The sequence below is a fragment of the Choloepus didactylus genome, chromosome 16, assembly GCF_015220235.1.
Source record: "Choloepus didactylus isolate mChoDid1 chromosome 16, mChoDid1.pri, whole genome shotgun sequence".
NCBI lineage: Eukaryota > Metazoa > Chordata > Mammalia > Pilosa > Megalonychidae > Choloepus > Choloepus didactylus.
This window is the reverse complement of record NC_051322.1, coordinates 81,321,672-81,339,806: the sequence shown is the minus strand read 5'-3', so window position 1 is coordinate 81,339,806 and position 18,135 is coordinate 81,321,672. Positions and strand designations below refer to the sequence as shown.

Sequence of the window (18,135 nt, the reverse complement as noted above, 5' to 3'; positions counted from 1 at the left end):
TATCCAGGAGGAAGAGATAAGACTAAAGGGCTTTACTTTAAATAGTCAGTACAGGGCCTTTTTTTTCCTGTTTTCTGTTTTTATATTTTTTCTCTTTTTTTAAAAAATAACTATTCTAAGTAGCCCATTACAGAAAGCCTCAAAGACTTGCAATGGGCTGCTGGGACCCAGGCAAAAGCAGAGCTAAGACACCTCTGCAAGACAAAACAATGAATCAGTTGTGGGGACAACTCATAAAGGGCATAACTACCCCAATAAAATGGATGTATGCTCCAGCCCAAATGGAAAACTTCCTTTGGTTAACTCAGATCCCATGGGCTGGAATTCAGAAATACATTTCAGTCAGCCATGCCACTTACATGGTCTGGGTCAACAGGAGATCTAAAGGCTCCATACCTCCTTACACACATGGAGATCATGCCATCTAACATGCACAAGCTGGTGAAAATGATAGGAAAATCACAGTCTAGATGTTTCACAGGAGGGTCTCATTCTCAGAAAAAGTCCATATCCTCCTCCTCAGTCCTGGACCACTCTGCACAGGAAAAATCTGACTGGGGTGGGCCATACCTGAGGAGACTATCTCACAAAAAGTCTACATAAAGGCAGGGCAAGAAACAGAAAAACAAGAGGTGAAAATATCTGATCCATTAAATCGAACCTAAGTTAGATGTCTAGAATAAGTTGAACTGAACACCAAAGTTTAGAGAAAAAAGCCAACTAACAAGAAAACTATATGTAAAACAGTGAAAACGAGCTACAGAATAAACTAATAAAGAAAGCCAGATGCCTAGGCAGCTTAAAGTAATGAGCCATATTAGGAAACACAAAAATATGGGCCAGCCAAAGGAACAAACTAATAGTTCAACTGAGATACAGGAGTTGAGACAACGAATGACAAAAATTCAATGTACTGAGGGAAGAACTAATTAGACATTCAAAAAAAATCATAAATAAATTAAAAAATCAATTTAACAAACTGATGGAAGATAAGGGAAAAGAGATGAAGGATATATGGAAAACACTGACCAGGTGGGGTTTATTCCAGGTATCCAAGTCTGGTTCAGCACAAGAAAATCAATTAATGTAATACACCACTTCAATAAATCAAAGCAGAAGAAACTCATGATCATCCTGTTCAATGAAGAAAAGGCATTTGACAAAATTCAACATCCTTTCTTGAAGAAAACATATCAAAGACAGGAATAGAAGGGAATTTTAACAATATGATAAAGGCAATAAATGAAAAACCCACAGCTAACATTGTATTCATTGGGGAAAGACTGAAAGCTTTCCATCAAAGATCAGGAACAAGACAGGGATGCCCACGGTCCCCATTGTTATTCAACATTGTACTGGAAATTCTAGCTAAAGCAATTAGGCAAGAAAAAGAAATAAAAGGCATACAAAATGGAGAGGAAGAAGTAAAACTTTCACTCTTTTCAAATGACATGATTGTGTATGTAGAGAATCCAGAAAAATCTATAGGAAAGATATTAGAACTAATAAATGAACCTATCAAAGTGACAGGCTACAGAATCAACAGGCAAAAATTTGTAGTGTTCTTATACACAAGTAATGTGTAACAAGATGAAGAAATAAAGAAAAAACTCCATTTGCAATAGCATCAAAAGTATCAAGTATTTGTGAATAAATTTAAAGAAGGCCATGAAAGACTTATACAGAGAAAACTATAAGAAACTGCTAAAAGAAATCAAACAGGACCTAAATAAAATTGAAGAACATACCATATTCATGTATTGGAAGACTAAATATAATTAAGGTGTCAATTCTACCTAAAATGATTTATATATTCAATGAAATAGCAACTAAAATCCAAGCAATTTACTTTGCAGAAAAAGTTAAACCAATAATCAAATTTATTTGGAAAGGGAAGGTGCCCCGAATAGCCAAAAATATGAGAATGAGGAACAAAGTGGGAAGTCACATGCTACCTGACTTTGAAGCATATTACAAACCTTCAGTGCTCAAAACAGTATGGTACTGGCGTAAGGATAGATATACCAACAAGTGGAATCAAATTGAGTGTTCAGAAATAGACCCTTGTATCTATAGACAATTGATCTTTAATAAGGCATTCAAGCCAAAGCAACTGGGAGAGAGCAGTCTCTTACATAAATGGTGTTTGTAGAACTGGACATCAATTTCCAAAAGAATGAAAGGGGACTCATATCTCACACCTCATACAAAAATTAACTCCAAATGGATCAAAGACCCAAACATTAGCACTAAGACCACAAGACTCTTAGAAGAAAATGTAGGGCAATACCTTAAAACTCTTGTGATAGGAGGTGGTTTCCCAGACCTTAAACCCAAAGTGTGAGCAACAAAACAACCAATAGATAAATGGGATCTCCTCAAAATTAAACACTTTTGTACATCAAATGATTTTGCCAGAAAGGGTAAAAGGCAGCCTATGCAATGGGAGACAATATTTGGAAACCATATTTCAGATAAAGTTTTAATATACAGAATATATAAAGCAATCCTACAACTCAACAACAAAAAGACAAACAACCCAATTACAAAATGGGCAAAAGACATGGACAGACACTTTTCTGAAAAGGAATTACAAATGGCTGAAAAACATTTGAAAACATGGTCAACTTTACTGGCTATTAGGGAAATGCAAATCAAAACCACAATGAGATATCATCTCACACCCACCAGAATGGCCATTATCCAAAAAGCAGAAAATTACAAGTGCTGAAGATGATGTGGATAAAGAGGCACACTTATTCACTTTTGGTGGGAATGTAGAATGGTGCAACTACTTGGAAGAAAATGTTGCAGCTCCACAGGAATCTAAGTTTAGATTTGCCATATGACCCAAGTATTCCATTACTTAGTATATACTCAGAGGAATTGAAATTTAAGACAAAAACAGACACTTGTATACTGATATTTATGGTGACATTATTCACATTAGCCAAGAGACAGAAACAGCCCAAGTGTCCATCAGTGGATGAGTGGATAAACAAACTGTGGTACATACACATGATGGAATATTATGCAGCTGTATGGCAGAGCAAAGACACAGTACATATAAGAACATGGGTGAAACTTGAGGACATTGTGTTGAATGAAATTAGCCAGAAACAAAAGAACAAATACTGTATGGTCTCACTAATATGAACTAACATTAATGAGGAAACTTTCAGAATTAAAAGTTGTTAATACAGTCTATCAAGAGATTGAAGGATGGTAGAATTTGGGCATTTGCTGCTGAAGACTACAGAATGTTCAGCATGATTGACTGTATAGATCCAGAAATAGAATAATACTGTGTGATGGTAGCACAAAATTGTCAGCACACTAAATGAAGATGTCCATTAGTAAAGTGGAAAGAAGTGGGCTAGGGGCATGTATGACACCTGAGGCAAAGATAGATGAGAAATACAGGGACTGTTTAACATAGCAAAAATGAGTGGTCAATGATTGTGATTAAATATACAAATATAAATATGTTCTTGCATATGGGAGAAAAAATGAATGTTGACCACACAGAATGTTGGAAAGGAGACATTATTGGGGAGAAATATGATCAAAGAAATTGGAATCTGTGGTCAACTGTAACATTGTAATATGCTTCCTTAGTTTAAAAGGCAATTTACCAAAGCTAACTGCACATAAGATTGGGATATAAGGGAGGGATATGGGATTCTTGATAGTGATGTTGTCTGATCCTACTTCTATGTTGTATTTTATGATGTATTGTTTTTCTTTTAATTATCATCTTTATTATTCTATAAATTTTTGTAGTAATCAATATGTTCAAGAGCTGATTCCAGGTGGAATGTGGCCACTCCCAGAGCCATGGTGGCTACTGCTCTGGCTATGGCTCCTGGCTAGACTTGTTGAGATGCAGTATGCTGGGAGGCAGTGGCTTGTCAGAAGCCCTGTTTTCTACTACTCTTCAGGGACTGTGCCAGGTGTTCTTATGACATTAGTTATGATAAATGCATAACTGTATGATGATACCACGAGCAAATGATTGTACACCATGGATAATTATATGGCATGTGAACTTAGCTGCATAAAATTGTAGGAAAAATACAAATAGGGATAAAATTGCTGGATAAAACATGGAGAGAGATATGTATATATGTACTGTTGTTTAGGAGGCAGAATGCTGTAGCCTTTCTGGAGGATAGTGTGGTAGTTCCACAAGAAGCTAAGTGTATGGATGCTGTAAAGTCCTGCAAACTCATTAGGGTGCATATACTTGGTGGATCTGAGAGCAGGGAAATGAATAGACATTTGCACACTGGTGCTTATGGAGGAACTATACATGATTTGCAACAGATGGAGGTGGTTTCATGTATCAACCAAGGAACAGAATGGTGAACTGTGGTGTGTGCATACAAGGGAATATTGAGCAACTGTGAGGAGTGAAGCTGTGAGGCACACAAAGATTTGATCTGGTAGACAGCATTTTGAGTGAACTATGCCAGAAACAAGGGCAAACACTAATTCCTCACCAATGTGGATTATCTACAAAATGTATACTCAGAATTGAATCTTAGAGCACATTCAGGGGAAAACTCATTGTAATGGTGCCTAGAATGTAAGCTCTTAGAGCAGTCACAGGTATTTCTCAATTGTAATGGCTATCTCCAGATTCTGAGATGCTGATCCCTTTGTGTACAACCTCATCTATCCCTGGAAATTTGGGTATCTGTTTGACACCTGAAACTCAAAGCTAGAGCTTGGCAGATATGAACGTCCATATTAGCACATACAGCAACTATTAAAAAGCTGAAGCTACTGCTTCTCCATCCCCCTATTATCCACCCACCAGGGACTTGGGCCACAGCTGCACTGTGCTGCATGGAACTGAAGGTGGAATGCAGCCAAGTGCCAGAGCCATGTTGGCTGCTGTTTTGGCTGTGGCTCCTGGCTAGACTGGCTGCAGGCATGGTGCACTGAGAAGCAGTGGCATTGTCAGAAGCCCTGTATTCTACTACTCTTCAGGGACCATGCTAGGTGTTCTGATGACATTAGTCATTTTCCTGCTGCTGGTGATAAGGTGCTTTCCAAAGTATAGCATGTTTTGTGCTCTAATGATTGGTTGTTGGTTTGCTTCAGTTTGTAATGTGTGCCAATTGATGGAAGATCTAATGTGGCTGGGGTATGAAAAGAGAATATACATATATATTATATATATATTATATATATATGTATATTAGGCTGTCTTGATGGAGTTTTCAGCTTTGCTATTTGTTACAAATATGAACCCCTTGTTCACAAATGGAGCATAAATCTTCTGACATGGACACTGAGTTCTTCTCCCTGGTCCTGATTTATTCTGGTGTCAATGTGCCTCAGTCTGCATATGCAGTTATGATCCTCATCACATCCTCCAGAAGTCTGTGCTATCCACTGAAAGCATTCTTTTATATTAGCCAGTGCTTAAATACATAACTGAAGAAGAATACAGGGAAAAAGCTGATTCTGAAATGGCCAGCACTCTGGAGGGCCTGCACCAAGCCTGCTGCAGACCTGACTTCCCATCTTGGCTAGTGGTCTCCAGCCTCCAGGCACCTAAAAATTTTGCAGACTTTGTTCTTGGAGCAGGCTACTTGTCACCTGAAGAAATTAGTCTGCATGAATAAAAATATGACCTTTGATATGCCTTCTTGGAAGAACACCTCTTTAACCTGATGACAACCTGGAAATACTACCTGTGAGTGTGCATAATTCTGGACAAGGAAATGGATAAAAGGCAGGGACCCTATTGAAGTTGGCAGAACTAGGGCACAGTGGCCCATGCATTTGCTGTGAACAAAAATCAGGTTATACTGGAAGGGAAAACCAAATTATATTAAAGATATCTTACTGTTTTTCAGAAGTTCTGCTACTTATTATACTGTAGATAGCTATCAAGAACCAGTGACAGCCATTCCCACATTATTTGGATGAAGACTTTCTTTAGGAACTAGGGAAATTTTTCTGTTTTTCAAGGGACCAATTAGCATGAACAGGTGTCTTGTCAACACCAGGGCTTTAAATCCTTTCTTAATCCCCAGATCCTGTATCAAAGGACTACATTGCTCTTCCTGTATCTCATCAATGTAAGTGCTGGCAGAGATCTGTGATGTTCTTGACCAGTGCATTTCAATGTATAGTCTGCAGTATGCTAATAGGTGCTAGTCAATAGAGAGATTCTGAGGTCAACCAAGTTTGATAGAAAGATAAACATATGTATTGCAGGACCTCTCAGAGCCTTTCCTAATGCTAATGTACATTGTGAGTCTCCTAGAGGGAGGGATACTGTGTGTGGTAGTTTCCAATTTAATTTCATCACAGAATCCTTTCTTCTGAAGATTAATAGTCCTTGAAGCACAAATGTTAACATATTCCCACTCTTCTGTTTTACTAATGAAGGAATTGAGGGTTGGGAAGGTTAAATGTCCACTACCACAGAGATACTTAAAAGCAGCACTGGGACTAGAACTCCAGCCACAGCACACGCTATGACCCAGGTAGAAGTAGAGAACATTACAGGCAAGCCAAGGGGCCTTAAGTCTCATAACAGTGATGATATTTTAATTTTTATTTTTATATAATGGAAAACTGGGTATTTGATAGTTGTGATAAAGAGAAATATTTTTTATGATCATTTTTTAAGGTTTTGGTAATATTTTTTATAGACATATAGAAATATTAGAAATCAGATGTACTTTTTATATTGTTCTTTTATTATGAAGTTAAAGACATTAACCTCTTGTGAAATTTTGAGTTGACAGGTGCATTTATTTAAATTGTTTGTATACATTTGAAAAAATTTTCTACAGAACAGATTTGTGATCTTTCTTATGGAGAACAAATTCTTTTTATTGATGCATGATGTTCAACTACAGAATGAAATGAGCCACTAATTGTGTGTTTCATCCTGAGGAGAGGAGGCAAAAAGATAGATCTGAGAAAAGAGAACAATGCAAAATAACTAAGATTTAAGGTGTTCATACACTGATTCCCTTTCACATTCAAACTTGGGAATTTTCTGCTCTGATGGGTTCATAAAGAATAGAGGGATTTTTGAGTAATCTTTTAGTAGATGGGTTAATAAGAGTGGTGTACAGAGAATTAAATACTGTTGCTCTCCTGAGCCAAATTTGGTAGAGTTTTTCTAAATTATTGAACAAGAGCAGGGTTACCAAAATTTGAAACTTTCATAGATTGATTTTCAGATGATTTTTCCTCTTTAAAGCATAATATTAGTGCTATTTCTCTTTTGGCCAGGCCCTTTAATTATTAGGAGCTTTGTTCTCTTTCTAAAATGCAATTACTTCTGTCTGAACCTTTACATAGATTTTGAATGTTAAAAAAACCAAAGACAATATCTTCCTTTCAGACTAACACTGACAATGACTGTTTTATCTGTAAGAAAAGAAGTAGAGCTTTAACAATTTTTCTATAGTTTAATCTGATTTTTATTTTTTTCTAAATATTAGTCATATGGTATAAAAGTATCAAATGTATCAGTGCTTATGGTCATCAGGTTTACCTCTGAAAAGACAGTTTGTCTAAGACAGAAATGTGTGTGTAGTAACAGGAAAACATGCTGTGGGATTCATGGGGGACCTGAAGTCCAAGACAGCACCTGTCCCACCTGGGCTGGGGGCAGATGCACTGGTGGTGTAAGGAAGCAGCTTCTCATGGGCCAGGAGCTGAAGAAAGAGTAAAAGAGCAATAGTCTTCCAGGATCTGGTTTCTCCTGTTTGTATTTAGAGGAAATCATGGATTTATCAGTTTGGGGGATGTAAGAACTGTCAGAGCCAAACAATTAAAAAGCATCAATTTTAAAAAAGCTGCAAAAGCATCCAGACTTCAATTAGAGATATGAATGAAGCAGATCTGGGTAGGACTAGGGCAAATCAGGCCAAAGGGTAAGAGATGATACTGATGGTGTCTAAAAATCTTAACTTCCATATGAGTTGAAGGGAAGAGATGATTGTTTGGTGCAGGATCTATATTTCCAAAACAATTTAATTCCTAGTTTGTTCAAACAACATAATTACATGGAACTTTGAATAGGAAATGAGACCTGGTAGGTTTGTATATGTTAGTGTGAAATAGTGGCACATTCTGAACTAATTTGGGTGGAGAATAAAAATATATATGCAACCCCCCCTAGAAGCTGGGGTGAAATATGGAAGTGTTGGAGTCTCTCACCTGGATTTTTGCTGATATTCTCACAAACATTGAAGATGGTTGCTTTGGTATTCTGAGTGCTCTATCATTGGGCTTCCCATTATAAAGATTATTACTGCACAGGAGAAGCTAAACCTGCTTATAATTGTGACTAAAGTTCTTCCCCTGAGTACCTCTTTGTTGCTCAGATGTGGTTTCCTCTCTCTAGCTAATGCAGCTCAGCAGGTGAACTCAGTGCCCTTCTCCCTGTGTGGGTTCTGAGTCTAGGGGTGTAAATCTCCCTGGCAATGCAGATTATGATTCCTGAGGACAAATCTGGACCTGACATCATTGTATTGAGAACACCTTCTTGACCAAAGAGGATGCAAAATGAAACAAAATATTCAGTAGCTGAGAGATTCCAAGTGGAGTCAAGAGGTCATTCTGGTGGGCAATCTTATGCAGTATATAGATAACCCTTTTTAAGTTTTAATGTATTGGAATAGCTAGAAGTAAATTCATGAAATTATCAACCAGCAAACTAGTAGCCTTGACTCTTGAAGATGATTGCAAAACAACATAGCTTACAAGGGGTGACAGTATGAATTTGAAAGCCTTGTGGATCACACACCCTTTATCCTGTGAATGGACAGATGAGTAGAAAACTGGGGACAAAAACTAAATGAATAATAGGGTGGGGGGAGGAATGATTTGGGTATTCTTTTTTATTTTTATTTTTTATTCCTGTTTTTGTTTTTTCTGGGATAAGGAAATTGTTCAAAAAATAGACTGGGGTTATGAATGCACAAGTATATGATGGTAGTGTGAACAGTTGATTGTACCCCAGGGATGACTGTATGACATGTGAATATATCTCATTGAAACTGAATATAAAAAAAAATCTTCAAGAAAGTTGCATCTACCATCATGTCACTGAAGCAGAATTCTCAAAAAATGGCATTGTATATAGTGAATTTTCAGATGATTTTACTCACAGTTCCAGAGTGACTACACATATGCTAACTCACAAGGGAATGAATCAATTTGGGAAAGCCCTCAATGATAAGTCATCTTTTAATCAACAAATCATTTTCAGGCTAAGAGTAAATCATATAAATGCCATCTATTTGGTAAATCCTCTATTCAAAGCTCTTGCCTTACATATTACAATGGAACTCATACTGGAGAGGAACCTCATGAATATCATCTCTATGTGGGAAAACCTTCACTCAATGTTCTGCCCTTAAAGACTATGAGGCAACTCACACTGGAGAGAAACTTCATCAGTGTCAGCTATGTGGGAAAGTCTTAATCCATTATTCTAATGTTAGAAGACATGAGAGGACTCACACTGGAAAGAAATAGAATTTCTAACCTTAGTGTAACTGAGAGAATTCCTATGAATGCCATTTATATCAGAAAGCATTCAGCTGTTACTCTAGCCTTAGATTACATGAGCAATCTCACACTGGAGAGAAACCATTTGAATATCTTCTATGTGGGAAATCCTTCACTCATTTACCTGGCTTTACAAAATGTGAGAAAACTCACAGGGGAGAGGTGTCATGAGAATATCATCTATGTGAGGAAATCTTAGTTTATTTTTGTATCCTTAGACAATATGAGAGAACTCAAACTGGATGAAACAGTAAGAATGTCATATATGTGAAAGGCTTCAGTCAATCTTCAGACAGTAGATTACATGTGAGACCTTACAGACCATAAGTGTTTTCTATACAGAATATACTTCAGCCCTTGACTTAACATTTAAACCTACTAGAGAACTTACACACTTAAGAAACACCATTTGTAATCAATCTGGTAGACCATTTAGTCAACCTGACTACTTCATCAATGGAAGCCAATTCATACTGGAAAGGATCAATATCAATGTCAACTTTGTAGCAAAGCCTTTAGCAAGAAGATCTGATAATATACAACTTGAGAGAACTCACTGATATATATTTAATGAATGTGGAAGTGTCTTCATCCACTTTTCCAAGTGATAGGAAAAATAGGTCTTGATAGTAACAGGAAAGATGGCAGAATGCTGAGGTGTGTCTTTTAGTTACTTCTTGGGGGCAGCTGCTAGATAGGAATTGCATGGAATGGATGCCACAGAGGAATATGAGTTTGGACACATGACACACAACAGCCTCCAGCATGTTGATCAGCTGAGATCAGTGAAATCTGTAAGTTCTCACATCCAGGAGACCTGCATCCATCCCTGCCAGACAGTTTTATAGCTTGTCTCCTGAATGAGGAGGGACTGTTGGTGTTGGGAAGTAGGAGGGAGAACTTTAGTTGCAGCATTTATCAACAAACTCAGAATGCTGTACAGAAACTTCAAACATAGATAATCTGAGACCAGTCAGATTATCTGGGAGCAGTCAGACCAGCAGAGAGAAGATAGGGCTAGCGAAAACAGCAGAAAAAAATGAAATACAGAGAATTTAGGAGTTGTGGGTGAATATAATACAGAGAAGGGCTGGGCTCAAACAGCATCAGGCACATTTGCAAATGGGGGAAACAAGGGCCCTTCTCTGAAAGCTGACTTTTCTGCTTTCATGTTGGCTGCTCAACTGCCTTGTATTTGCATTTCAATAGCCCATCAGAACTGCAAGGACAGAATTAAAGGGCTGGTCTTTAAATAGTCTACACTGGGCCTTTCTTTTTCTACTGATATTTTAAAAATCTTTTTCTCTCATATTTTTAAATAACTATTCTAAGTAGCCCATTAGAGAAAGACTTAAAGACAAAATTTTGGCCCAGGCAAGAACAGAGCTAAGGTATCTCTGAGAGGCAAAGCAATAAGCCTAGTGGGGGAGTAAATTCACTGAAGACCATAACTTCCCAAGAAAAGGGGGACATGGTTCAGCTCCAATAGCAGTCCAACTTTGGGGAACTCAGACCCCTGGGTTTGGAATTCAGAAAACAGCTTCAGTCAGCCACGGCCTCAATAGGGTCAGGGTCACCAGGAAAACTAAAGGCTCTGTCCATCCTCACAATATTGAGGGAGCTGCAGACTGGCAGGTGCCACCTTCTGGGCATCACAAGAAAACCACAGGGTCTAAAGGCCACACAGGAGGGTCTCATTCTCAAGGAAACTCCATATACTCCTCCTGAGGCCTGGACCTCTCTGGACTGGGAACACCTGACTGGGTTGACCATATCTAAGGAGACACTCACACAAAAAGGCTACATAGAGACAGGGGAAGAAAGAGAAAAACTGTGGGAAACTGAGTCTTCAATGTTGCCTGAGGCATATCTGGGGTGGTGGCTTAGAACACTGAGCCGCAGGCCTGCATAGAATGCTATGCAGGCCCACCCTGTAAAGATGTGTGTCTTGTGACTATGATAACGTGTTTCTGATATACACCTGATGTAAATACACCTGATGTAAACATAGGTATCAGGTGTGCTCTCCCCCACCTGAGGACCTTTAGCAGATACACCTGATCTTCTGTAATAACTAGCTGGAGCAAGGCTGCATTGGCATCCACTTAGCACGAGATGCAGTGGGCCCCCTGCTCCCTTAACTCTTAACTTTCTGTCCTTGTCTCATTCCTGCACCACCCTGTCAGCAATAAGTGGCACCCGAAAAGGGACATTAAGAACCGGACCTGGTTCCTGAGAGAAGAATTGCTTGAACGAATGAGGTACAGCAGCCCTGGAACTCGGGGGGAGGTAACGGCTGTGTTTGTATGCCTTCCTTGTAGAATGACCCCGAGCATTATAAGAAGGGTAATGGGTAATGCTGAAGGACACAATAAATATGTTTCCAATATTTCCCTCTTATGGCAGCTGGTGCGGGCCAGCGGTGTCAAGGTGGGGGAGTCACAAATCTTAGACTTGCTACAGGTTATTGAAAAATACTGCTCTTGTTTCCCTACCCTTGGCTCCCTTGAACTGCATGACTGGGAGCGGGTAGGTAAGGAAATGAAACAAAAACACAAGGAGATTTAGAGGTGCAAATTACTGTTGTGGGCCTAGGCTCCCCTCAGGGACTTATGCAAAGTGTTTGTATTTTGCCTTGCCTTGGCCCTGAGGGACAGAAGTCCACTTTACAACCTTATGTGGCTGCTCTGCCTCTTAATCTTTGGGGCAGAGACCTACTTGAACAATGGGGTGCTACTGTACATATCCCTCTTCCTAGTGGAGTGTACAGTATTCAAAGCCACAACATGATGGCAAATATGGGGTATGACCCTAGCCATGGGCTTGGCATATGTTTGCAAGATACCCCTTCACCCACCCAAGTCTCACCAAAATGTGATCAATTTGGTTTAGGATATAAACCTTTTTAGTGGTGGCCACTGTTTATTTGCCTCCCCAACCTGTCCCATTAGTATGGACTACAACAAAACCAGTATGGGTAGAGCAGTGGCCACTTACAAAAGAAAAATTAGAGGCTTTACATGAATTGGTTCAAGAACAATTGTCCTTGCAGCATATTGAAGAGTCTTTTAGTCCTTGGAATTCTCCTGTGTTCCCAATAAAGAAAAAAATCAGGAAAATGGAGCATGTTAACTGACCTAAGAGGTGTTAATGCTGTCATTCAGCCCATGGGACCTTTACAACCTGGGTTCCCCAATCCTAGCATGATTCCTGAAAACTGGGCTTTAGTGGTCATTGATATTAAAGACTGTTTCTTTTCCATCCCTTTAGCTGATCAAGATAAGGAAAAATTTGCTTTTACCATTTTGTCCCTTAACAACAAAACCCCTTCTAAATGATATCAGTGGAAGGTTTTACCACAAGGTATGCTAAATAGTCCTACAATATGTCAATATTATGTCGACCATGCTTTACAGCCTGTCTATTTAAATTTTCCTAAAGCTTATATAATCCATTATATAGATGATATTTTGTGCTCTGCACCTCAGGAGGCTGAAGTAGAAGCTTTGTTCTATGCTGTTCAAAAAGCTTTACAGAATGTAGGATTGCATATTGCTACTGACAAAGTGCAACGTACTTTACCTGTACAGTATTTGGGTTCTAGTATCAATAGACTTACAATTCAACCCCCAAAAGTTCAACTTAACACAAGATGCAGTGGGCCCCCTGCTCCCTTAACTCTTAACTTTGTGTCTGTGTCTCATTCCTGTGCTTCCCTGTCAGCAATAAAAAACAAGAGGTGAAAAACTGATCAGTATAATAGAATCTAAGTTAGAGGTCTAGAATAAGCTGAACTGAAAACCAAAGGTCAGAAAACAAAGCCAACTAACAAGAAAACCATTGATAAAAGATGATAAAGGACTCCAGAATAAACTAATCAAGAAAGTCAGATGTCTAGACAGCTTAAGATAATGAACCATACTAGGAAAATCAGATGCCTAGACAACTTAAAATAACAAGCCATACTAGGAAACACAAAAATATAGATCAGCCAAAGCAAGAAACTAATAGTTCAACCTAGATACAGGAGTTGAGGCAACTAAAGATAAATCAATTCAATGAACTGAAGGAAGATATGGCAAAAGAGATGAAGGATATAAAGAAGACACTGTATGACCATAAGGAAGAATTTGTAAAGTTGAAAAAACAAAGGACAGAAGTTATGGGAGTGATGGCCATAATGGAGGGGATGAAAAACACAATGGAGGGACACAACAGTAGATTTGAACAGGCAGAAGAAAGGATCAGTGAACTGGAAGACTAGATAGTTGAATTCATACACACAAAAGAACAGATGGTGAAAAAATGGAAAAATAAGAGCAAGGCACTAGGAAGCTGAGTGACAAAATGGAATGCATGAATATACATGTTATGGGCATCCCAGAAGGAGAAGAGAGGGGAAATGGGGCAGAAAGAATAATAGAAGAAATACTCATTGAAAATTTCCCAACTTTTTAGAAAGACAGAAATTAGAGATTCAAGAAATACAGTGTACCCCAAATAGAATAGATCCCAATAGGCCTACTCCAAGACACTTACTGATCAGATAGTCTGATGTCAAAGATAGAGAATTCTGAAAGCAGCAAGAGAAAAGCAATCCATCACATACAATGGAAGCTCCAAAAGACTATGTACAGATTTCTCTGCAGAAACAATGGTGGTGAAAAGACAGTGGTATGGTATATTTAAGATAGTGAAAGAGAAAAACTGTCAACCAAGAATTCTATATCTGGCAAAACTGTGCTTCAAAAATGAGGCGGGGGGATTAAAATATTTTCAGAAAAAAAGACTCTGAGAGAATCTGTGAATAAGAAAGCACTGCTACAAGAAATACTAAAGCAATTGCTACAGGCTGATAGGAAAAGATGGGAGAGAGAGAGTTGGGAAGGTGCAGAAATGAAGATTATCAGGAAGGGTAAAAGGAGAGAGAGGGAAAAATAAGATATGACATGTAAAATCCAAATGACCAAATGGTAGAAAGAATTATTTCCCTTACAGTAATAACACTAAATGTTAATGGATTAAACTCCCCAATGAAAGACACAGACTGGCAGAATGGATTAAAAAACAGGGCTCATCTATATGCCGTCTACAAGAATCTCACTTTAGACACAAGGACAAAAATAGCCTGAAAGTGAAAGGTTGGAAAGATATTCATGCAAACAACAATCAGAAAAAGTGTGAAGAGCTATATTAATATCAGAGAATTTAGACTTCAAAAGTAAAACAATTAAATGAGACAAAGAAGGACACTATATATTAATAAAAGGGTCAATTCATCAAGAAAACATAACAATCATAAATATTTTTGCACCAAAAAGTATGCTCCAAAATTCATGAGGCTAACCCTAAGGTCACTGAAAAGAGAAGGAGACAATCTACAATAATATATGGAGACTTCAGTACACTGCTTTCATCAATGGATAGAACATCTACAGAGAGGATCAACAAAGTAATGATGTTGAATTGTATAATAAATGAAATAGACTTGACAGATATTTATAGAACACTACATCCAACAACAGCAGGATACACTTTTTTCTCAAGTGCTCACAGAACATTCTCTGAGATAGATCACATGTTGGGTCACAAAGCAAGTCTCAAAAAAGTTTAAAATATTGAGATTATACAAAATACTTCCTCAGACCATAATGGAATGAAGTTGAAAATAACAGGCAGAGGGTCATAATATTAATAAATATATAGAGAATAAACAACATCTTAGAAAACCAATGGGTAAAGGAATAAATTAAAAGTGCAATTTGTAAATACCTCAAGGTAAATGAAAATGGAAACACAACATCTCAAAACTTATGGAATACAGCAAAGGCAGTGCTAAGAGGGAAATTTATTGCTCTAAATGCCCATATTAAGGAGAAGAGAGAACAAAAATTGAAGAATTAACTTTTCACCTGGAGGAAATAGAGAAATAACAGCAAACTAATGCCAAAGCAAACGGAAAGGAAGAAATAATGATTAGAGCAGAAATAAATAAAATTGAGAACAAGAAAACAATAGAGAGAATCAACAAAACCAGAAGTTGGTTCTTTGAGAAAATCAATAAAATTGATGGACCACTAGCTAGGCTAACAAAAAAAGAGAGCAGATTCAAACTAATAAAATCAGAAATTGGGAAAGAGATATAGAAACTGATACTGCAGAGATTAAAGACATAATCAAAAGATACTATGAGCACCTATAGGGTGATAAACTAGAAAGCTTAGATGAAATGGATTATTTCCTAGAAAAGCATAAACAACCAACATTAACTCAAGAAGTTGATAACCTTAACAAACCAATCAGAAGTAAGGAAATTGAGTCAGTCATCAAAAAGTTCCCAAAAAGGAAAATCCCAGGACCAGATGGCTTCACATGTGAATTCTACCAAGCATTCAAGAAAGAATTAGGACAAATCCTCCTCAATCTCTTCAAAAAATTGAAAAAGAGGGAAAGCTACCTAACTCATTCTATGAAGCCAATATCGCCCTAATACCAAAATCAGATAAAGATACTACTAAAATGAAAACTTATAAACCAACCTCTTTAATGAATATAGATGTAAAAATCCACAAAAAATAGTAGCAAATAAAATGCAGCAGCACATTAAAAAAATTATACACCATGACCAGGTGGGATTTATTCCAGGTATGCAAGACTAGTTCAACACAATAAAATTAATGTAATACACCACATCAATAAATCAAAGGAGAAGAACCACATGATCATCAAAATTGATGCAGAAAAGACATTTGACAAAATTCAACATCCTTTCTTGATGAAAACATTTCAAAGGATAGGAATAGAAGGGAAGTTTCTCAATATGAGAAAAGCAATATATGAAAACCCCACAGCTAACATCATACTCAATGGGGAGATGATTAAAGCTTTCCCTCTAAGAGCAGGAAAAGGACAGGGATGCCCAAAGTCACCATTGTTATTCATGATTGTTCTGGAAGTGCTTGCTAGAGCAATTAGGTAATAAAAAAGAAATAAACAGCATCCAAATTGGAGAGAAAGAAGTAAAACTTTCACTGTTTGCAGATAATGTGATTCTGTATGTAGAAAATCCAGAAAAATCTACAGCAAAGCTACTAGAAGTAGTCAATGAGTACATCAAAGTGGCAGGCTACAAAATCAACACACAAAATCTGTAGTGTTTCTGTACACAAGGAATGTGCAACAAGAAGAAGAAATCAAGAAAAAAATTCCATTTGCAATAGCAACCAAAATAATCAAGTATTTAGGAATATAGTTAACCAAGCACACAAAATACCATTACGCCAAAAAAATGAGACACTAAAAGAAATTGAACAGGACATAAATAATGGAAGAACATACCACATTCATGGGTTGGAAGACTAAATATAGTTAAGATGGCAATTTTACCTAAACTGAATTATAGAATCAATGCAATCCCATAATAATCTCAACAACTTATTTTTACAGAAATAGAAAAACCAATAACCAAATTTATTTGGAAGGGCAAGGTGCCCCAAATAGCCAAAAATTTCTTGAGAAAGAGGAACAAAGTGGCAGGTCTCACACTACCTGAGTTTGAAACATATTACAAACTACAGTGGTCAAAACATCATGGTACTTGCATAAGGAGAGATATACTAACCAATGGAATCAAATTGAGTATTCAGACATAGAGCCTCACATCTATGGACAATTTATATTTGATAAGGCACTCAAGCCAAAGCAACTGGGACAGAGTAATCTCTTCAATAAATGGTGTTTGAAGAATGGATATCCATTTCCTAAAGAATGAAAGAGGACTCTTATCTCACACTTTATACAAAAATTAACTCAAATAGATCAAAGACCTAGACATTAGAACTAAGACCATAAGACTTTTAGAAGAAAATGTAGGGCAATATCTTACAGATCTTTGGTAGGAGGTGGTTTCCTAGACCTCACACCCAAGGTGTGAGCAACCAAAGAACAAGTAGACAAATGGGAGCTCCTCAAAATTAAACACTTTTGTACATGGAATTTGTCAGAAAAGTAAAAAGACAACCTATGTAATGGGAGTTGACATTTTGAAACCACATGTCAGATAAGGGTATATTATTCTGAATGTATAAAAGGATCCTACAACTCAACAACAGAAAGACAAACAATCCAATTTAAAAATGGGCAATAGACATGGACACACCCTTTCCTAAAGAGCAAATACAAATGGCTCAAAAACATATAAAAAAAATACTCAACATCACTGGCTATTAGGGAAATGCAAATGAAAACAACCTACAAGAATGGCCATTATCAGAAAAACAGAAAATTACAAGTGCTGGAGAACATGTGGAGAAAGAGGCACACTTATTTATTGTTAGTGGGAATGTAAAATGCTGCAGCCATTCTGGAAACAGTGTGGAAGTTCCTCAGGAAGCATAGCATATGTTTGCCATATGACCCAGCTATTCCATTGCTAGGTATATACTCAGAGGAAGTGAAAGACACAAATGGACATTTGTAAACCAATGTTTATTGCAGCATTATTCAGGATTGCCAAATGGTGGAAACAGCCCCAAAGTTCATCAATAGATGAGTGCATAAACAAACTGTGGTATATACTCA

General features: G+C 37.5%; 1 pseudogene; it reads left to right on the top strand.

The window, feature by feature from the left end:
• The window catches only part of LOC119511382, a 114,921-nt pseudogene extending 109,210 nt beyond the window's left edge, over nt 1–5,711 (top strand).
• Nucleotides 5,712–18,135: the final 12,424 nt, after the last annotated feature.